Source organism: Vicugna pacos, chromosome 27 (genome assembly GCF_048564905.1).
Source record: "Vicugna pacos chromosome 27, VicPac4, whole genome shotgun sequence".
In the NCBI taxonomy this organism is placed as follows: Eukaryota; Metazoa; Chordata; class Mammalia; order Artiodactyla; family Camelidae; genus Vicugna; species Vicugna pacos.
In genome coordinates, this window is record NC_133013.1 from 15,857,423 (window position 1) to 15,877,796 (window position 20,374).

General features: G+C 41.7%; 1 protein-coding gene across 1 annotated transcript in view; it reads left to right on the forward strand.

Annotated features, from left to right (window-relative positions):
• Positions 1–20,374, forward strand: part of AGBL1 (AGBL carboxypeptidase 1) — a 645,810-nt gene that overhangs the window by 261,480 nt on the left and 363,956 nt on the right. The window lies entirely within an intron of this gene.

Below are 20,374 nucleotides of genomic sequence, written 5' to 3' on the forward strand. Positions count from 1 at the left end.
GGCCCAACCTAGCCTGCATTTATGTTACCATCGCAACACATTCTTGTTTTGCCCAGAGGGTTTGATCGGAGAGGTCTCGGTACTCTGGCAGGAATAAATTCTCTTGGGTTCTGGTACCGGGTACAAATGACAATGTCTTCTCCATTCATACTGATGTCAGTCTTATGAGACTTTGAATAGAAAGACTCACAGGTAATTAATAACAGAGGACTCTTTAGAAATAATCTAACACTCTCCTTTTAAAAAGGAGGGAACTGGTGTCCATGATAATCAAACGACTCCCCCAGGTTACTTGGAGAATTAGTGGCAAAGTCAAGGCTCAAATTGAGATTTCCTGAAAGTGAAGATCAGTGCTTTTATTTGCTTACTTTTATTTATGGCAGATAAATCTTTATTCTCAGTTGCATTTTTCTGAGTTCCGGTTACAGCTATAATAAGAGTGTCACTTTATCTAAATGGAATGGCTCAAATGGTTGAAAAAATGGCTGTGGAATGACTAAAAGTGGAATGATTGAAAAAATGGCCAAACAAGAGAAGGCTAGCGTATGCTTCTGACCTACCTCCCAGTGGGTGGGGGTCAGGGTTAACATTCACAAATACCTGCCTCAAACTGTGGGAAAAGACTAAAGCCCCTTCTGATGGTAATAAATGATTCTTTTCACTATAGGATTGGACATTGGTATCCAATGGAAAGAAACCAGAATACAAGATAAACAGAAAAATTGAAAGGAACACTAATTTCAAAAGCTAAAAATGAAAAAGAGGTTACAATTTATAGTATTAGTATTAACGAGGCAAAAGCACACATTTAGAAAACTGAGAAAGTAGAGCAATATTGAAAAGGTGAAGCAGAAGAGATAAAATGAGAATCATAAAGAAATAAAAAAAGAAAACAAATATTTCAGAGATAGAGTTAAAATGACTTAAACTAAATAAGGAAATGTTTTAAGAAATACAAAATAGTTTTTTTCAGAAAAAAATACTAAATAAATGTTAAATGGCTGAGAATAGATTAGCTTCAAGGATAAGCACAAAAAAATACTGGTAAGTTTCAAAGGTTAAAGATATAAAGATGATAAAACATAGGAAGAGGATCAGAACAAATTCCAAATGATGAAATATTTTAAGCTATGTCAAAATGCAAGCAAGTCAAAGCTAAAGACTGTAAAAATAAAATTTTAATAGATAAAAGATGGAAAAGAAGATAAGTAGGTAAGGAAGACATTGGTGTGTTCCTTACAAGAGTCTTGGCTTTGTAGCTCCCAGACTTCTTTTGTTTTTTGGTTTTTTGGTGGAAGTTTTGGGTAGGCAGAGAGCTGGGTCCTTCCTCTTTGCATATGGTGACGGGTTGGTCTTCAAGCTTATGTGGGGAGTGGGAGGCCAAGTCCTTCAGCAGATGACATCAATCAGGCCTCTGGCGGCAATCAGTCTTCTTAGATCTCAAGTTGGACGAAGCCCTAAAGCAGTGTTCTTTCCTGGTCCAACAGAACTCAGCTGGCCCCCTACCACGCATTCCTTTGGTTCTGGAGATCAGCTCCCGGGCATCTGTGAATGACTCCTCCCTGTTTGAGGGGCTGAGGATTTTACTAGCAAGCTTACTTAGCCTTAAATGAATGGAAAACAGCTATGCAAGCCATCTTGATGGACACGATCCCGTTTCAACATTTTCTCATCCAAGTTGGCTCTTTTCTGGAGTTACGCGTTCCATTGAATTGTCTGGGGTCTGGTAGAGAATGGAAAGAGCACTGGGTTCAGAGTCATAACTCTAGTTTGGAATTCTGGCTCTTTCCCTGACCTACTCAGTTTTCTCTCCTGTTGGAAGAGGAAGCTCCCTGTTGACCTGTCTGGGTAAAGGTCTTATAAGCCCAAGGTAATATTCAAGCTCTGTGATAAATACTGTAGTTTCTTCCATTTCAGAGGCTCGCACCTCTGAATCAGAGGCTGATCCAGGTCTTTGGTTGAAAGGTTAATGTGGTCTCAGTCCCTGAACATCCTCCTGGCCTGCACACACATTATTTCTAGCTCACAGCTGGTTGCTTTGGGCTCCCTAATGACAGGCCAGCTTCTTCTCTGTGACACTGCCATTCATCATCATTACTGTTATTTATTATGACTAAATTACCCTTTTTATTTATATAGCATCTTTCATCATGGAGCCCATGGCACTTGGTAGGTTACTTGGCTCACCCAAACAATTCTGGCTAAAAGGGATTTGGAAATCATAGCATCATTCTTCCGAAAGGAAAATCCCCAGGTCATAGCACATCATTACCAAAGGACTCGAGACTGCTGCAGAATCATAACATCTCACAATAAGAGGGCTTAAAAGTCTCAGCTCATGAGCCCTTCTTAGAGCATACCTACATATGGCTTATCTAACTTGCACTTGAACTCTCCCTTGACCTTCCACCTCAGGCCAGCCCCATTCTGTAGTGTATAATTAAATGGATGTGTTTTTCTGTGTTTTGATCCTTGCCTTGTGAATTTTACACATTTTGCCTAAAATGTGTAACAGTGAGGATAAGACCCAATCCCCATTTTACTTGCCTTAACTTCCCCATGTGAAGCCCTCTCCGAGTCTGATGCAGTTCACCTAAACATTGCTTATGTGGTACTGTTCTTGATGCTCATTGATTTTCTTTGGACACATTCCTGTTAATAGGCTTCTTCAAGTCAACAGGACTGCCCTGTGTGTGGTCTGACCAGCAAAGAGGCAAGCTTTGCCTAAAGATTAGAGAGCTGAAACCTTAACTTGGCACTTAACCTACTACACTGTGCTTTTCCTTCATAAAAAATCATGGGCCCCCCATGGAGTTTGCAAAACTGTGTAAAGGCGGGGTAGCTTCTTTGCGTGGTGATGGTAATGGAGCCTCTCAGGTTGGCTGGGAAGTTTTGATAGCAGTGGTCAGGGAGACAAAGCCACGATTTTCAGTAAAAATATACTGGGTCTTGCCAAGCCAAAGATCTCTTAGCAACAAATGTCTGTAACAGGAAAACAAAATACAAAGATGGTTTCCAAAAGAAATAATCTACCATCTTGTTGGCTTGGTAGGTTGTATGGAACTGGGCTGATTTGTAAGTAATCCAGGAGGACTGATGCAGTGTTCCCTTGACTCATAATTCTTTCCAACATGGGATACAAGACAAGGAGACAACCAACTGGGTGAGAGCGGAAATGACAATGGTGGCTTGATTAGAGTGTGGAGTGGGGAGAAGACAGGCAATTCCAGAACTGCTTAAAAGCTCTATATGACGTGTAAGTGAGAGAGAGAGGAAATGGAGCACGTTTCCCAGTTTTGGGGCTTTGGTTGTCGGGAGGATGGCAGTGACAAAATAATTTTTACAAAAGCAATGCAGAGGCCAACATTTTATTCCCAGCAGAATCAGAGTATATTTATTCTTAGTAGATATACAACTCTATAAACTTGACTGCTGTCTTCCAAGGCCATTGCGGAACAGAAGTAAACAACAATAAAGATCAAAGGGCATACTATGAGTAAACACGCCAAAGTATTAAGAAGTAATAGCTGAATGCTCTGGGGGAAACAAATGAAACTGTAAAACTCAGATAAAAATCTTGACAGTTTTAACTACCCGGGACCCTTTAAATTTAGTATCGATAGTCTTTTACTCAGTGTGTTGTGAAGGCTTTATTTTACTACCATAGGAACACTCACAGACTTTATCTAAAAAATATTTAGTACCTTTTATGGGCCAGGAAAGAACCTTGGCTTTTTACATGTATTTTCTTATCTAGTAACTATGGCCCAATCAAAGTATATCTTCTGCGTAATTTCTAGATACAAAAGCATGAGTATCTGTACGGAGAGGAACTCTTGGGTGAAATTTAAACAGCTGGTGTTACAGAGCCAGGACTAGAACTTCTGTCCATCCTACATTACTTGCCTATGGAGATTTAAGGACATTAGAATAAAAGAACCTTAAAATGTTCTAGCTGGGAGGGTTCTTGTGTATTATTTAGTCCCAGTCCTTCAAATAAGAAAATCGACAGTAAAGAGGTAACATGAGTTACTCAAGGTCACATAGCCTACTTCAAGGCAGATATGGCATGAACAAGTGTCTAGATAGTTAAAACACTCGCACACACACACATACACACACACACACCCATGCCCAGGGTCGTATAGTTAGCTTGTGACAGAGCTGAGATTTGGACCCAGTCTGTCTACCTCGGGACCCCATGTTCATTTCAGCCTATCAGCTCTTCCCAAACTTGGATGGAGATACAAGCAAAGCCTCAGCCCCATCAGCAGATGGTCTCTGAGATCAGTCTTGTTGACCTGGACCTTCACATCCAGTGTGTCTGGGATGGACCAAGCCACACCTTCCCAGCCCTCAGCAGTTTTGGTCCAGGATGCATGAATTAGCTCCTCCTCCTTCTTCCTTCATGGAATTTGAATTCCCAGCGTGGCTTGGGCCTTGACATTCTGCCGTGTCCTGCCAGCTTTCTCCATCGGAGAAGACACATCCTTCCTGTTGCTGCCAACTTTTGGCTGTAAACAGTACCCAGCTGACTTTGAATAGTTTCGGTCATGGGGCTCCCATTCCACTGCCATTCCACAGTACATTTTTACTCAAGTAACTATTCAGGATCGCCAAGCGCTTACAATGATCCCTATTGGGCTCACTTCACCTTCCCTCCTGTTTTAATATGTCCAGGGCTTCCCTCTGATGTGACCTCAGCGCTAACTTTTTTCAAATCTCTTCAAATAATAACGTGTAGCAGTGACTCTCAGAGTTTCAGATTTCACAGATCAGTTACATTTGAAAAAAATGGTAAAAGTGGAAGATGCTCTCTGAGCTCCCAACAGCCGAGACTGGTTCAACATCTAATTCAACATTAGATGTTTTTCAGGCTGCCTACCCTCCCCCATTCAATCATACAGGTAACTCAGGGGCTTGTGCTGCTGGATCTTTAGATCGTGGCAGTGAGCACGCTTGCTATTCATGTTATGATACATGGTGCTACTGGTCACGCAGACGTCCCCGTGGGTGGAGAGCAGCGTAGTCACCGAATGGATTGGTTATCCACATTGTCAGTCTTTCTGGAAAGAAGCAGATCCTGGAACAAGAAAAGATATCTGAAAAATGGACCTTTAGTGGGAAGAGGTAATTGTCCTGAGCTTGAAGTTGGAGAAACTCTGGTCTAACCAGAGGGTCCCCGTAAGTTATATGGAGGAGGCCAGAAGAGACAGTCCCTCAGGTAGCCACTTGAGAATGAGAACAGCCATACCAATGATCAGTTTTACATTTTCTTTGTGAGTAGTTATCAACTGTTATATCATTTATGCTTAGCGAAATGTTAATAAGCCTTTCTGTCTTGTTTCAGTGGTGCTATTGAGATGGAAAGGAAATGTCTCTGCCTCCAATTGGTGAGGGGGATAAGTGGCAGACTTAGAGAAATCCCTAAGGGAACAGTGAATATTAAGTACAATGGTTAATATGTTTTAACAGCCATGGCCAGTAAAATTAGGACATTAAAAAAAATAGCTTTATTGTTTTCTAACCAAAACAGTGATTAATGATACAGTCAAGATAATGGGGGTTTCAAAAGATGAGACTTGATTTACACAAGTGGTAGAAGTCTGAAAGTTCAAAAAGGGGATGCCGAAGAAACCGAGAGATTAATATCGGCAGAGGCAGGCACTGCCTGCAAGGAAGGGGAAGCCAAGGGAAGAGGTGGAGTTACGAGAACCCAGGGGCTGAGAGGTTCCGTGATGCGGATGTTTGGACCTCTGAGAAGGGAGTCTGACTTGACAAGGGCTTCAGTGGGCCAAGCGGCGTAGGGTATCCGAACGGCGAGGGGACGCACCCCACCTGCTGCTGGCACCTGTGAGAGGGTGCAGCGATGCTGGGATTGTGCCAATCACCCGCTGCTGCTCTAGTCTCATTGCCTAGAACGGGGAAACAGAAGGGGTGTCCTTTCTTCCTCCTCCTGCCTGGCTAGCTCCCTCTAGTGCCCCCTGTTGGCTGAACCAGCAGCAAGCCAAATGGCAAGGGACTCTGAGCATTGTGATTTGCAGTTTTAGCTGCAGTGTGACAGAGCAGAGGCTAGATGTGTGGGCCGAGCGCTCAGAGACAACTGGTGAAAAACAAACACAAAGCGTCTGTTGACCCAGTATCCAACACACACTCGCATCAGGCTTATTACTGTGTATATGTGGCTTCTTTGCTTTCAAAAAATAAAATGGTTTTATTGTTTCCAATGGGAAAAAAAAAAGGAGACATCATTATTGTAGAAAATCCCAGTGCAGAGAGAAAAGCTTAAAGAATAAATTAAAAAGCACCCGATTCGGGGCTACTGCGTTGCATTACTCCGAGGGGCATTGTTCACATTTATAAACTGTGATAATTACATAGTGCTCATAGAATTCTGTAACATGGAGGACCTCCCTGAATCGGGCTGCCCACAGATAAACATTATTAGCAAGTCGAAGTAAACTCATTAAGCATTTGTGTGTAAAGCCACAGCTTCAGGTATATCAGCTATTTCTTTAAATATATTTCCATATCCATGCCTATTTTAACCTCCATAAGGCAATATATTTTGTAGTATAGTGTATAAACTAACAGCGTCTTCCTATGACAAAGAATACAAATGGCATGATTAGTTTTTTAAAGTAGCAATCTCTTAGTATTGATGGGCCATAATTAATTTAAACAATTCTCCATTATAAACAACAGACAGATGAGCACTCTTGTTAGTTTCTTGCTGAAATTTCTCCAGTCATTTCCTTTAGATACATTAGTGAAAGTAGTCTGTTGAGGCAAACGTTATGCATATTTTATATTTGCCATATAGCATAGCATAGAAGTCACTCAGATATGTGTTCCTCCTGGTTGCCCTTTTTACCTTGTTAACACTGAACGTTGTCAATCTTTTTATTCTTTGTCAATGTGACAGGGTGAAAATATGATTTTAATTTTAATTTTTTATAATTTCTGGACAGTTATCTGGTGACTCTCCTTTTGAGTGTTTTAGCCTAGAACTTGGGAGGTAGCAAGTGCCTAGTACATATCTGTCGAGTCACACTTGGAGTGCACCTGACCTTTCTAACGTCTCTCTCTAACCATGTGGCCCCCCAGGTAGGTCATTCTAGACCAGAGCAGGGGCTCTAAAGGATTTCTGAGTTACCTCCATCAGAAATGAACGGTTGGATACATATTCAGTTAAATATTAGCACTCAAGTATTGGTGTTTTACTGCAGGTTAGGTTGGATGGGAAAATGTGGATCCCACCCATTTGAACCTGAAGGCATGATAATTACTTATCCTTCTCCTCCATTTAGTCACCTCCATTCTTTGGAGAACGACAAAGGACACATCAGGGAGCCTGGCTTTATGTCTGGGCAGTCTCCAGCAGGCTAGGGCTTAATAAGTATGGGGCCTGTGGATCCTCCCAAGATGGGAAGATTTGTGCCGTGAAGAGTCCTGCTAGATCATCACAGAGGGGTGTGGCTGCTTCTCCGCTGACTCACCATCCACATTTGGCTTCTGAAGCACAGATTTTCTGCGTGCCTGTGAGTGTGGGTTCTGCAGTACTCCCCAGAAAGCCAGGGTAGTGGCCCACACTGCTCTGGAGGAGGGAGAAGGAGGAGCAGGAAAAAGCAGGGGAGACCAGTAAAGACAGAAGGTTACTGGGTATCGGATGGTCAGCCTCCCCGTAGGTCTCTCATTCTTGTTCTCACTCAGCAAGGCACGGTGTCCCCTGTCTGAAGGCCTAAGCGATCCCAGCTGAAGGGCCTATCAGGAGGATGTTCTACATGCTCTGTGGCCTTCGGGAAGATGACTGAGTGAGTTGGTGTTGTCTGTAAAAAGGATGCTGACGGTCATGGTGACATGACATGCATGAAAATAATACTTCCCTTTGAATCCTCATTCCAAAGCTTCAACTCCAAATTCTCCTTTCAGCAAGGCCAGGGGAATCCAAAGCTCTGGCTCTGGAGTCTGCCCAGGGAATGTTTGCTCGCCAAAGATCACATTTCTTTGCAGTTAACTTAGCCTACACCAGTCATCTGTTTCTTTAACACAGGAGCCAACTGCTCGTCCTGGGAGCTGACAAAGGAACTTAAACCTGCAATCATATACTTTTAAAATTTAGATTGTTATGCTCTTTTGTACTCTTTGGAACAGACTTATCAGTGGATAGATATTTTTGCTTGATTTGCTTTTAGAAAATCTTTAAATTTTTTTTGGACATGGAGAGAAGGTTGGCTCTTTGGATGGAAATGTCAGTGTGAGTCTGGTTGTACCCTATTTGCTGGTCTCTGTGTTAAGGGGCTCTGGGACGAGGCGGGCAAAGGGTATTTAATCATTCTCTCTGCTCTACTTTCCTTGTATTTGAAAATGGGGGAAAATGTTATTCTGATCCAGAAGGGATAATTTGGTTGGAGGAACTCTAATTTTCTCCATTTACCTCCTGCCCTCACAGGAAAAAAGGAGAAATGAAAGTCTCAGTCCATCTTGAACGCTAAGAGAGTCTCCTAGACACGACAAGGGAACATTCACAGGGCTATTTTAATCTCACAGATTTTTAAAAATACCTTTACAAAATGAAAGACAAACGACACATTTTAGTGTTTTAAAAGATGCAAACATAACTGTTTTCTGCCTTAAGTTCTTTCCTTGCACATGTCTGCTAGTAATACTCAGATCATGAGCTACAGAGGTTTCGTGGGGCATCCGTGGTTTTCCTTCTGAGTTGGAAGGGGATAAAGAGATCCTTGAAGAATGTAGCATTTGGTGCAACCCTCCAAACCTCTGTGCAGACACCACAGGCATAGTATGAACTAAGGGAACATTTGAGGGTCTTGGTCCTAGAGGGGAATTCGACACACTCAATCTTGCTGATGAACTTGTTCTTAGAGATCAAAGTGAAAATTATTTGCTCTGGGAACTCTTAGGGTCCTGCCGCTAAGTCATTTGCATAGTGTTCAGTGATGCATGGTGCTGGGTTGAGAGTTCTGGCAGCCTTTTCCCAAGGGCTTCCTTGTTCACGCCCCGTTCCTACCAGAGCCTGCACGTGGGGAGAGGGAGTCAGGAGCTGGACTGTTCCATTTGGCTTTCTCAGACATTGCAGTTCTGAATAAATATTACTATTTATTATTCCTAAATTTAGGGTTATTAATTATATCAGCATAAACCTAATTTATGCCATCATAAACAGCAGTAATAAATGCTGCCAAATGCTAATACCCAGCTCTTGCCAACTGTGCCTGTGTTTGATGGGTTCCCCTCCTCTCTTCCCAGAAGCATTAAATTAAAAATGATTCAATGTTGCAGAATCATTGATCAAGTTGGAGCTGAGGCTCTGGGGGAAGTGCTCTTGTTTTGTTAAATGCTTTTCTCCCTCATTGGCTGAGAAACTTCTGCTGTCTATCTGCCCTCCAGTTTTCCTCTGTTCCTTCTCCGGCAGGAGGAAGAAATGGGGGCAGGGATGCAGGCCAGGAGGGAGGCAGATGGGTCTCTGTTCGTTTCGTGATCTCCCCCTTAGAGATGGCTCTCTTTAGCATTCCTACTTCTAACACCTTCTTTTAACGTAGACTTCAACGTCTTTATAAAGCAAACTCTTGAGAATAATATACATGTGTTATTTCTCAATTCCCACCATGTCTACCATGTGTTTAGTGATGTATGTCACAAGGCTTCCTAAAATACAGGAAAGTCTGTATCTGGAAAATAGGAAACACAGCCCTGACCAGCCCCTGCCAATACTGAGGGTGTTTTTCCTTTTTCCGTTTACCCTCAGGGAGGCTCTGCTTTTATGAAGGAAGAGGGGGAGCCTGGCCCCCTGTTATCAGAACTATAATAAGAGCTCATTGCCTTTCCCAAAGCAAACTGTTTGTACTTTTCCTGCCTTCTCCCTGGCTTTCTTTTTTTCCCATCTGGGATGACTGGGATGGTGATGGAGTACGAAGAATTCCCACCAGGCGATCAGAAGACTGGGTTAGGTCAGAGTTGTATCCTTTCCAGCCGTGCGGCTTTGGACAAGTTACTTCATCTCTCTGCTCCCGTTTCTTCAGCATATTAAGGGGCTAGTAAACTCTAAGCACTGCACCCTCACCTAATTAGTATCAGAATCAAATACCAGAGTATTTTGAAACTGTGAAGCACCATACAGAAGTATGTAAGTAAGGGTTCCTCTGATGTGTCCTTTTTTTTTTTTAAACTAGAGGAAGGAATATTTTTATTTTTCAACTTTTTTATTGAAGAATAGTTGACTTACAGTATTCTACTAGTTGCAGGTGTGCAAATAGTGATTTGACATTTACATATGTTACTGACTGATCACCATGGTGAGTCTAATAACCATCGGTCCCCGTGCTAAGTTACTGCAGTGTCATCGACTTATTTCCTATGCTGTACATTGCGACTTATTTATTTGATAACTGAAAGTCTGTCCGCCTAATCTTCACCCAACACCCAAGAACCCCTTCTCCTCTTTGCTTGTTCTCTGTTATCTTTGAGTCTGTTTCTGTTTCATTTGTTTGTTTTGCTTCTTAGAGTCCACCAATAAAGTGCACTTATTTTTCCTTTGTGGTTGCCACGAGACCCTACATTTTTACTCCCCCTACAATGTTTGATTTTTTCCCCCTATTTATTTATTTATTTATTTATTTATTTATAACATTTTTTTTTACTGATTTATAATCATGTTACAATGTTGTGTCAAATTCCAGTGTGTTTTATGCTTTTGACATCATGCTTTACATCTTTTTACTTTGTGTATTGCTTGACTAATTACTTTAGCGGCAGATGATTTTCCTACTGTGTGTTTTAATTTTCTTGCTCGTTTTCTAGGTAGTTGATCCATTACCTTCACTATAGGTTTGCCTTTACCAGTGAGATTTTCTTTTTTCTTTCCTCATTTTGTTTTTTCTAGTTTTGGCCTTTTCTTTTCCATTTAAGGAAGTCCCCTTAACACTTCTTATAAGGCTGATTTAGTGGTGATGAACTGAGCTTTTGCTTGTCTGGGAAACTCTCTCTCTCCTCCAATTCTGAATGATAACTTGGCTGAAGTGCAGTATTCTTGTTTTAAGTTTTTTTTCCTTTCAGCACTTTGAATATATTGTGCCAGTGCCTTCTGACCTGTAAGGTTTCTGCTGGAAAATCAGCTGATAATCTTTTGGGGGCTTTTCTATATGCAACTAGTTGTTTTTCTCTTTTCTGCTTTCTTTCTTTACCTTTAGCGTTTGGCACTTTCATTATAACATGTCTTGGTGTGCGTCTCTTGGGGTTCATCTTGTTTGGGGTTCTCTGTGCTTCCTGAACTTGGATGTCTGTTTCCTTCACCAGGTTAGGGATGTTTTCAGCCATTATTTTTCAAAATATGTTCTCTGTCTCTGTCTCTCTCATTTCTCTTTCCAGGACTCCTTTAACGTGAATGTTATTGTGCTTGATGTTGCCTCAGAGGTTCCTTAAACTATTCTGATTTTTGAAATTCTTTTTGCTGTTCCAGTTGGATAACTTACAGTACCCTGTCTTTCAAGTCACTGACCCGCTCTGCATCCTCCAGTCTGCTGTTGATCCCCTTTAGTGTATTATTCGTTTTGGTTCTTGTAGTCTTCAGTTCTGATTGGTTCTTTTTCATATTTTCTACCTTACTCTTTGTCGAAGTTCTTACTGAGCTCATCCGTTCTTCTCCTGAGTTTGTGTGCATCTTTATGACTCTTTCTTTAAATTCTTCATCTGGTAAATTGCTTAACTTTTTTTTTTTGTTTAGTTCTTTTGTGAGGTTTTGTTTTATTGTTTCATTTGGAAGGTATTCCTGTATTTCCTCACTTTGCCTGACTCTCTGTGTTTGTTTCAGTGTGTTAGGTATGTCAACTACGTCTCCTGGTCTTGAAAGAGTGACCTTACATAGAAGTGGTCACCAGAGCCAGGTGCTCCAGGACTGTCTCTGGGTGGGCAGTGTGTGCCCTCCTGTCTTGGTTGGGCACCAAGCACACAGGTAGGAGGGTTAGGCCCCCAGCCCCACTGTCTGCAAGGCCAGGCTGTGACTGTCGTGGGCACCCTGGCCTCTGGGGCATGGCTGAGACTGTTGCAGGTGTGCTGGTATGCAGGGCTGGCCCCCAGCGTGGGAGCCCCTTTAGAGGGGTGGCCTGGGTGGGTGGATCAATTGTGCAGGGTCCTCAGGGGAATGCCAGGGTCTTGGGGTGCACAGTGTTAGCTAGGTTGATGGAGAGTGACAGAAATGGTACTCACCACACCGCTGGGCCAGCTAGATGGAAGGAGAGTTCAAAAAATGGCACCCATGAACACTCTTGTCCCTACGGACAGTTCCACTAGATCCCAGCCCTTCCACACACGCCCTAGAGGAAATCAGTGAATCTTCTTGTATGACCAAGGCACTTTCAAGCTGCTGCCTCTGCTCTGGGACTCAGAGTGGGTGAGTTTGCACACAAGCCCCTCAGGAGTGGAGGCTTGGTTTCCCACAGTCCTCTGGCTCTCACAGATGCCAGCAGCCCTGGTTTTCAAAGGCAGACATCGTCGGGGCTCATCTTCCTGGAGCAGGTCCTGTCGGCTGGCAAGAGTGGCACTGGGCTTGGATCCCTCCCTTCTCAGGGGGCTCTCTGTGGTTGTGATACCCCGCCTATTTGAGGGTCACTGCATGGAAGGTGTGGGCTCTGACTAGGCGGTGTCTCTGCCCTTTCCATCCCGTCTTGATGTGGTAGTCTCTATATCCTTAGTTGTAAAAGATCTGTTATGCTCATCTTCAGGTCGTTTAGACAGAGTTGCTCATATGTAATTATAGTTTTGGTGCATCTGTGAGAGGAGGTCAGCTCAGGGTCTTCCTACTCCCGCATCTTGATCTGGACCTCCACTGATTGTTTTCTGTTGCCTGGATTTCAATGGTGGGCAATACAATGACCAAGCCAAGCAGGCTTTTTCCTGCTTCCATTTCTCAGTTTCTCAGAGATCCAGGATAAGATTTGGCAGAGGTAGCTGTCCTGTAGAGGAAGGAACAAAGTCAAAGGTGAGGAAGGTTCCCTTTATATATATCTTGCTATATGTATATGTGTATATATATAATGTGTGTGTGTGTGTGTACATATATATATATATATATAATGTGTGTGTGTGTGTATATATATGTGTGTGTGTGTGTATATATATATATATATATGTACAACCTGTTTCGTAAGCGCTTTGGTTGTCCTCATGATTGTGATTTAAAAATTATGTAGTGGGTGTAGGGTTGAATACGTTGTGAAAAATTTACAGCAGTGGAGAAAGCTTGAAACTGGAGGAATTCAGCTAATGTCTTTTTTTCTCCTTATGCTTACTCTTTAGATACATATATTTGTCCCATTGGAATGAACAAAAACCTGGCTTCTTGTCTTTTAGAAGCCAGCCTATAATCAGCTTCATCCTCCATCAGGGCATCTCCAGGAGTGTTTTAGGGCATCTGGAATGAGCAGTGTCTGTGGTTGGTGGAATCTGTCTTCTGCAGTCTAGGGACTACCTCCCCCGTGGCCGCAGTCCCAGGATCACAGCATCATTGGCCCACAATTCACAGAAGCCTGGGGTCCTAGGAAAGTGCGCCCCATCAGGACTCAGAAGGAATTTCACCTCTGAGTCTAGCATTGGGGAACTGCCTGGGAGGTTTATGCTTTCAAATTCTGGGTCCTGTCTGTCTGGCTGGCCAGAGTTTATAAACAGGAAAGTCAAAGGCAGCACATAGGCTGGGTAATGCGGATCCACCCTCCCCGCCCCAACTTCCAGGTTGCCTTTTCCTTGGAAGAAGTTATTTATCTCTCTGAGCCACCTAGCCCTTTTGAATTATTAGCCTTATTCCTTTATTGCCCTGCTTCCTTCTTGCAAATATGCTCCTATACATCTTCACTGCGCAGGAAACTCTTTCCTATTTACAGCTTCTCCCTGCTCCTTGCCCCTCCCCCTGGCCCAATAACAGCCAAGGAGATAAATAAGAAACATAACTCTTTTTGGCTATTATTTTTTTTCTTACTCTGCACAGTAATATATATAATAACAAGAAAACAAATCTTGTTACTAAAGTAATTACAATAAATAAAAAATAACCTAGAATGGAGCTGAAGGAAGGGGGCATGTCAGGGGAGTGATTGCAACAGGATTTTAAAAATTTAATTTACTAGCGCCAGGCTCTCTGCTCTGTAGATGACTCGTTTAGGAGAACGTGTCTAATTAGAGAGTGTTGTTATTGCTCTTTGAATGCACCCGCCCCTAGCTGACTTGTAGTATCTTGGGTCTTGAAAGGGAAAATCTGGTGCAAGGACTCCCTTGAGAAATTTCCTTATCAGCAGCCCCGTGTTGGGGACTGCAGCATTTAGCAAGCTAAGTTGTGTAATCTTCAAAGCTTGGGAACTGCAAAGAATTGCATGGCATCCTTCCCTCCGACTGATAATCTCCTCCTTAATCATCCGAATAGATGAATATTCGCCCTGTCATTTGTGAATTTCTGAGTAGAGGTCACAGTGCATCCCTTAGTAAAATGTGCCAGTGCAGACCAATTATTAGAGTTACAGTGGTTTTTCCTTGAAGCCAATCTAACTTTATCTGAAAGCAATTTACATCCATTTGTTCTTGTATGGTCCAGAGTGAAAATGGGGAAGTTATTTTTCTTCATTAATTTGGACTATTATTCCATTTACGATAGCCATCTTTCCAAGTCCTTTTGGTATTTGAGTCACTGCTCGTCTTTAACCTAAATCATGGTATGGTCTGCATTTAGTATTTTTTTTTTAACTATAATGTAATTGCCACTGTTAGGTGTCCTTAATCTTCTCCCCGTCACTCTCGGGGGTGGAAGGCGGCTTAGGCACAGCAGAGCAGCTCTCTCGTGCCTCGGAGCATCACTCTTCAACATCAGCATTGCAGCATGAATTCATCATGTGGGCCTGGGATCTTCTGACTCACGCTGCCTGATGGGCCTGAGTCGTCCACACGTTTGAAATCCAAGACAAACGTACGGTTTCAACACAAATTACATCACTTCTTCCCGCCACCATCACTACTACCACCATCTCCACAAACACAGCCAACATCAATGACAAGAAAGATGCAAATACTAATTAAGCATTTAACGTGTGCTTGACAATGCTATATACATTGTTCACACATTATCTCTTCTCATCTTCACAATAACCCTCTGTGGTAAGTGCTACTAATAGGATGTAATCATCAGGAAACCAGTATTTTAGGAGCAAAATAAATGTCTAAGGGCATACAGAACAGGGATAGTAATCGAGCGAAGAGGGTACTGCATCTAGGTTTGTATACAAGTGTGTGTGTGTGTGTGTTTCTGAAACCTGCCCACCCACCACTACGTTATACATGAAATCAAAAGTTAATATTAACTGCTATATACAAAATAGATAAACAAGTTTATACTGTATAGCACAGGGAGCCTCATTCAATATCTTGTAGTAACCTATAGTGAAAAAGAATTTGAAAACAAGTGTCTGTCTGTACATGTATGACTGAAACATGCTGTACACCAGAAACTGACAGAGCGTTGTAAACTGACTCTACTTCATTTAAAACAGAAAGTCAGTCGAATCCTGTAATAGCGTTGGAAGGGCTCTTGCATTTCAAAAAATCTAGCCTTGCTCTCTCTTTATAGAAGGGAAAGAAGATGCCTAGGAAAGTATAGTAGGTTTTTAAATCCTCACCAGTTTGGAGCTGAGTTTAGAGGCCAGGCCTGAAAATTCCCTCACTGAATGGCCATTGCGTGCAAGGGTAACGTATTTGCAACCTATGCAGATATTTACGAATAAACTTAGGTATAATCTTGTGACATTTATGCATGCAAAGCAAAGCTAAGTACTTTCTTAAGACAGAGAATGCAGAGAGTTTTGTACAGAAAAGGTCAAAATGTTCGAAACCCTTCAGTGCGTCTAAGATGGCATCCCAGAAATGGTGAGACATCCGAGGGAGTTTAAAAAGGGGGAGCAGAAGGTTCTTGGAAGAAAAGTGGAGCTCTCTTAGGCCAGCCTTTCCCAGACTGAGTCTGAAGGACACTAGCAGATTGGTGCTAATAGATGGCTCATGAAATAGGGCGCTGTGGTTGGAAAACATATTTCAAATTTCATGTAAAAAGATTTTTTTTTAAATTGCAGAACTTACAAGTTCTATTAATGTGCATGGAGATTCTCCAGTAAGGGCTAAAATACTTGGCATTCACCAAACTTGCTTGAATAGGGTCACCTTTGCTGATGTGTATCCAGAAGACCTAGAGGAACATTGGTGATCCCTCAACTTGAGAAGTGTGGCTCCAGGCTTTTAACTGAGATGCAGACATAAAATGAAATATATATATATTAACGTAGTGGCTGAGAACATTGTTTCTGGAGCTGCATTGCCTGCATTTGCCACTTCTTGGCTGTGTGACGTGTGACCTTGGACAATAAACTTGTCATCGGTTGGATTATGTGGGAAACATATTCTGAGATGAAGATTTGCTGTGGGAGGTTAATGTAGCATTTCCTTGGGAATAACACCTGTGAAGGAATGGGGCGGCTGGATCTGGAGTGGAGTAGAGTTGAATTGTGATGCACTTATTACAGAGGCCTCAGCTGATGAATGGGAAACTCCGCAACTGGGATAGCCCTTGAACATCCTGAGTTAAAGCAAGTGGACTGAGTCTTTCCTTTGGACACCTGACTAATGACCTATCATTAAATGTGGGCTGCCTCTGGGGAGGGAGTGCAACCTTGGGCCAGGAAGATCCCTTTGGCTGAGGACAATTCTTAGAGGAGGTACTCAGCCATGAGCCTCAGTCACCAATAGCAGCTGAGGGATGAGTTCTTCAGTCCTAAAGGGGTACTCCGAGGGACACACTGCAGCATCTACTATGCTTCACTTTTCCCATCTGTAAAATGGGCATAACAGTAGTACCTTCTTAATAAGGTCATTATGAGATAAACAAGTTATTGTACAATGTGCCCAATATTTACTAGTGTTAAAATAATTAAGATAAACAGTGCTTAAGATACATACCAGTTGTTCATCATGGAATTCATAGAGTGAAGCCAATAAATACTGAAAGAACATAGGGGATATATTTTTTACTCCAAGTGAATTAAAAACAATTTTAGTTCCTCTATGTTATCATATATTCACACCAGTGAGCCGCTTTATAGCTTTCTTAGGTTGGGACAAAGAGACTCTTACTGTATCTTCTGGTGTGTTCTTTCCAATAATCTAGGTTTTTATGATGAGAGCAGTCTACTCCTTTAGAAGGCATCCCCTTAGTATTAGGTTAAAAAACAACAATACAAAACCAAAACCAAAATTCAATCCAAGTCAAAATGTAAGTTTAATAGAGATTTTCTAGATACTGACTAGTGCCTAGAAAGCTGATGCTGATGCTGACCTGATCTAAAAGGAACTATATTCATGGAAGAGATGTCCTGTCCTAAAACAGTTTCCAGAGATTTGATACTAGTTAAGCTTAAATCTTTTTCTAAGTGCACTGTTAAGTGAAAACGTCCAAAGCTCGGGCTGTACCTTTTAATGTCAAGGCAAAGAAATCCAGTGTTTGAAGTTCTGATTGGGCTGAGCCTCTGTCCAGAAGGAGACTGCAGCACATTAATGCCCATCATTTGCAGTAATAATTCTGGAAATTCAGACACCAAGACTCCTTTCAGTGGTAATCAAGGCCATTGAAGTCCATCTGATCTAATGTGGGGCAGACTTTTTTTAAAAAATGAAATTCAACATCTAGCTATAAATCTAGCCATCTTGACACTGAGTTATTGGATGTTCTAACTCAGTGGATTTGGCCAGTGAGAGACTTAGCATAGAATGCATGTCATATAATGGATATTCTCTGAGAAAAACAACTTATTCTTCTTGTGTAGGTCATTTAAAAGCATTGCATGGCAAAAAATATATATCTGGAAGAGTATTCAGAATTATTTGGTTCAACCCAGTATTTCATTGTACAGATAAAGAGATATGCCTGGAGATTTGATGCTGCTTATAAAAGTTTGCCCTGTTCCCCAGCATAGATAAGAACAAATCAAAAGATAATGAACCCTTCCATTCTACTGATTGTTTCCATGAAGGTAATAAAACAAATGTTTTATTCCTAATGGATGATTACACAGAGGAAGACAGTGTGAATTACAGATGAATAATTTCTGTGACTTAATCATTCAACCATGGGATCTTAAGGAACTTAGTTTAGCATTTAGTCCAACTTCCCATCCTGTACTTGGTATGTCTTTATGGGATTTCTGCCATGGAGCCAATCATTCTCTGCTTTAGCATGTCCATAGCATATGAACTTACCTTGCGAGAATTTATTTCATTGTTAGCAATGATGTCATCTCTTGAACTATGCTAAAATATGTCTTCTTGAAACTTCTATCCTTGATGCCATGTAGAATAAGGTGAATCAATCCTCTCTGGACTTTTACATAATTAAAGGCTGCCCTCCGTCACTCCCTTGAGGCTCTCTTTCTCCAGGGTAAGCATCTCTAGTTACTTCTGCTTCTCCTGTGTTGTGTTTTTGATTCTTCCACTATCCTGATTACTCTAAATTACCTCACTCACTAATCCAATAAAAGTTTATTAAACATCTGGTAAACCTGTGGATGTAACAGTGAATAGATTAAGCTGCTCACAGTACAGAGGTAGAAAAAGAAACAATTAAATACAGTATAATTCAGTGTTAAAGAGGTCTGATAGCTGTGAGCTGTACAGATGCCCAGAGGAAGGGTGCCTAATTTAATCTTGGGATCAGGTAAAACTTCCTTTGGCATCTACATTGAGAGCTGAAGAAAGAGTTAGCCGGGAACAAAGCATGTGTGGAACAGTAGAGGCAGGGAGGTGTAAGAGCTTTGTATGGGAGAAGCCAAGATGCCTAGGAGTCCAGGAATATCTAGGTCTCTATTATGCAGGACTCCCAGGTGGCCACCATTATTCTGAAAAAACCAACTGCTATTGATGAAGTCCAAAGGCTGAAGCCTGAAGCCTTAAGATCTTTGGATGGCCCAATCATATTGCTCACTCATTTTCAAGTTAGAGTCAAGTAAAGTCCCCAAATCCTTTTTTTATACTAATTGCCATTAGCATGAATGTTTCCAGCTACATCAATGTGTAGTTGATCTGGATGGACCAAGTGTTCGAACTTGTATGTATTCCAATGTCATCCGATTAGATTCCATTCTTACGAGACCACTTTGGATTTTGAACTTGCCACCCATTTCATTTGACTAGCTCCTCATTTACATGGAGCCTTCAGTGGTGACAAGAATTTCTTTTACCTTTTTACCGTGCCATTGATACATTTGTTGAACTTGAGCGAGTCAAGGACAATGTACTATAGTACATATCACCCAAAACATCAATCCGTTCAGTTATGCTCATTCAACCACCCTCTAATCTATTTCAGTGCTGCCGTTGACCCTATCTTTCTTTATATAACGTGCAAGGATATCTTGAGAGACTCTTGCAGATTCCTCACTGAGCGCCTGTTAAACTCTGTCTCCTTATCTAATAACCTGTCAAAGTGCGAAATGAAGCTGGGCTGGCACAGCTGGAGTAATTCACCAAGTTGTTCTTGGTGATAGGTGCTGGATTCTATGATTTCTGCTTCCTTTTCTAAGCAGTCCCAAACTTCCCTGTTAATATGTTCCAGAATTTTGCTGACGATCAGGCAAAGCTCACTGATTTCACCTGCCATTGTCTCCTTTACAGAAATGGAGGGGTACTTGTCGATCTCCAGTTTTGCTCATAATTCTCCATGGAGCAGTGACATTGTCTCAGGCTAAAGGCTGGCTCATCCAGAGTCTTTGGAAAGTGAAGAGGAGATGTCAGCTCCTAACTTAGGACAACTCAAAAGTTCCTAGAGAGTCCTCTCGTAATTGGGAGCTTGCATTTCTTTATCTTCCCTGCCCCCAGAACAGACCATCCACTGTGCTTGTCAGGATGAGCTAGTCTAGGGGCATGAGAACTGTAATCCTCTTGACCTTGGGTCACTGGACTGATATGCTACACATGGGTCAAAATCATTGTGGCTTCAGGTATTTTCATCTAGAAAATTCTTTATTTTAATTCTAGTGACTTAATGCTCCTTTTTGGATATGATTAGATCACAGATTGTAAAGATTGTCTGGACATTTTTAGTGTGACATGTTATGAAATACATGTCCTGCATATCTTAGGCACTTTTTAAAGAAGTTTAATTTAATTTAATATTTATTTATTTATTTTTTTACTTTTAGGGGGGAAGTAATTAGGTTTATTTATTTATTATTTTAATGGAGGTACTGGGGATTGAACCCAGGACCTCGTGCATGCTAAGCATGTGCTCTACCACTGAGCTATACCCTCCCACCCTTAGGCACTTTGTAATGTGAAAATG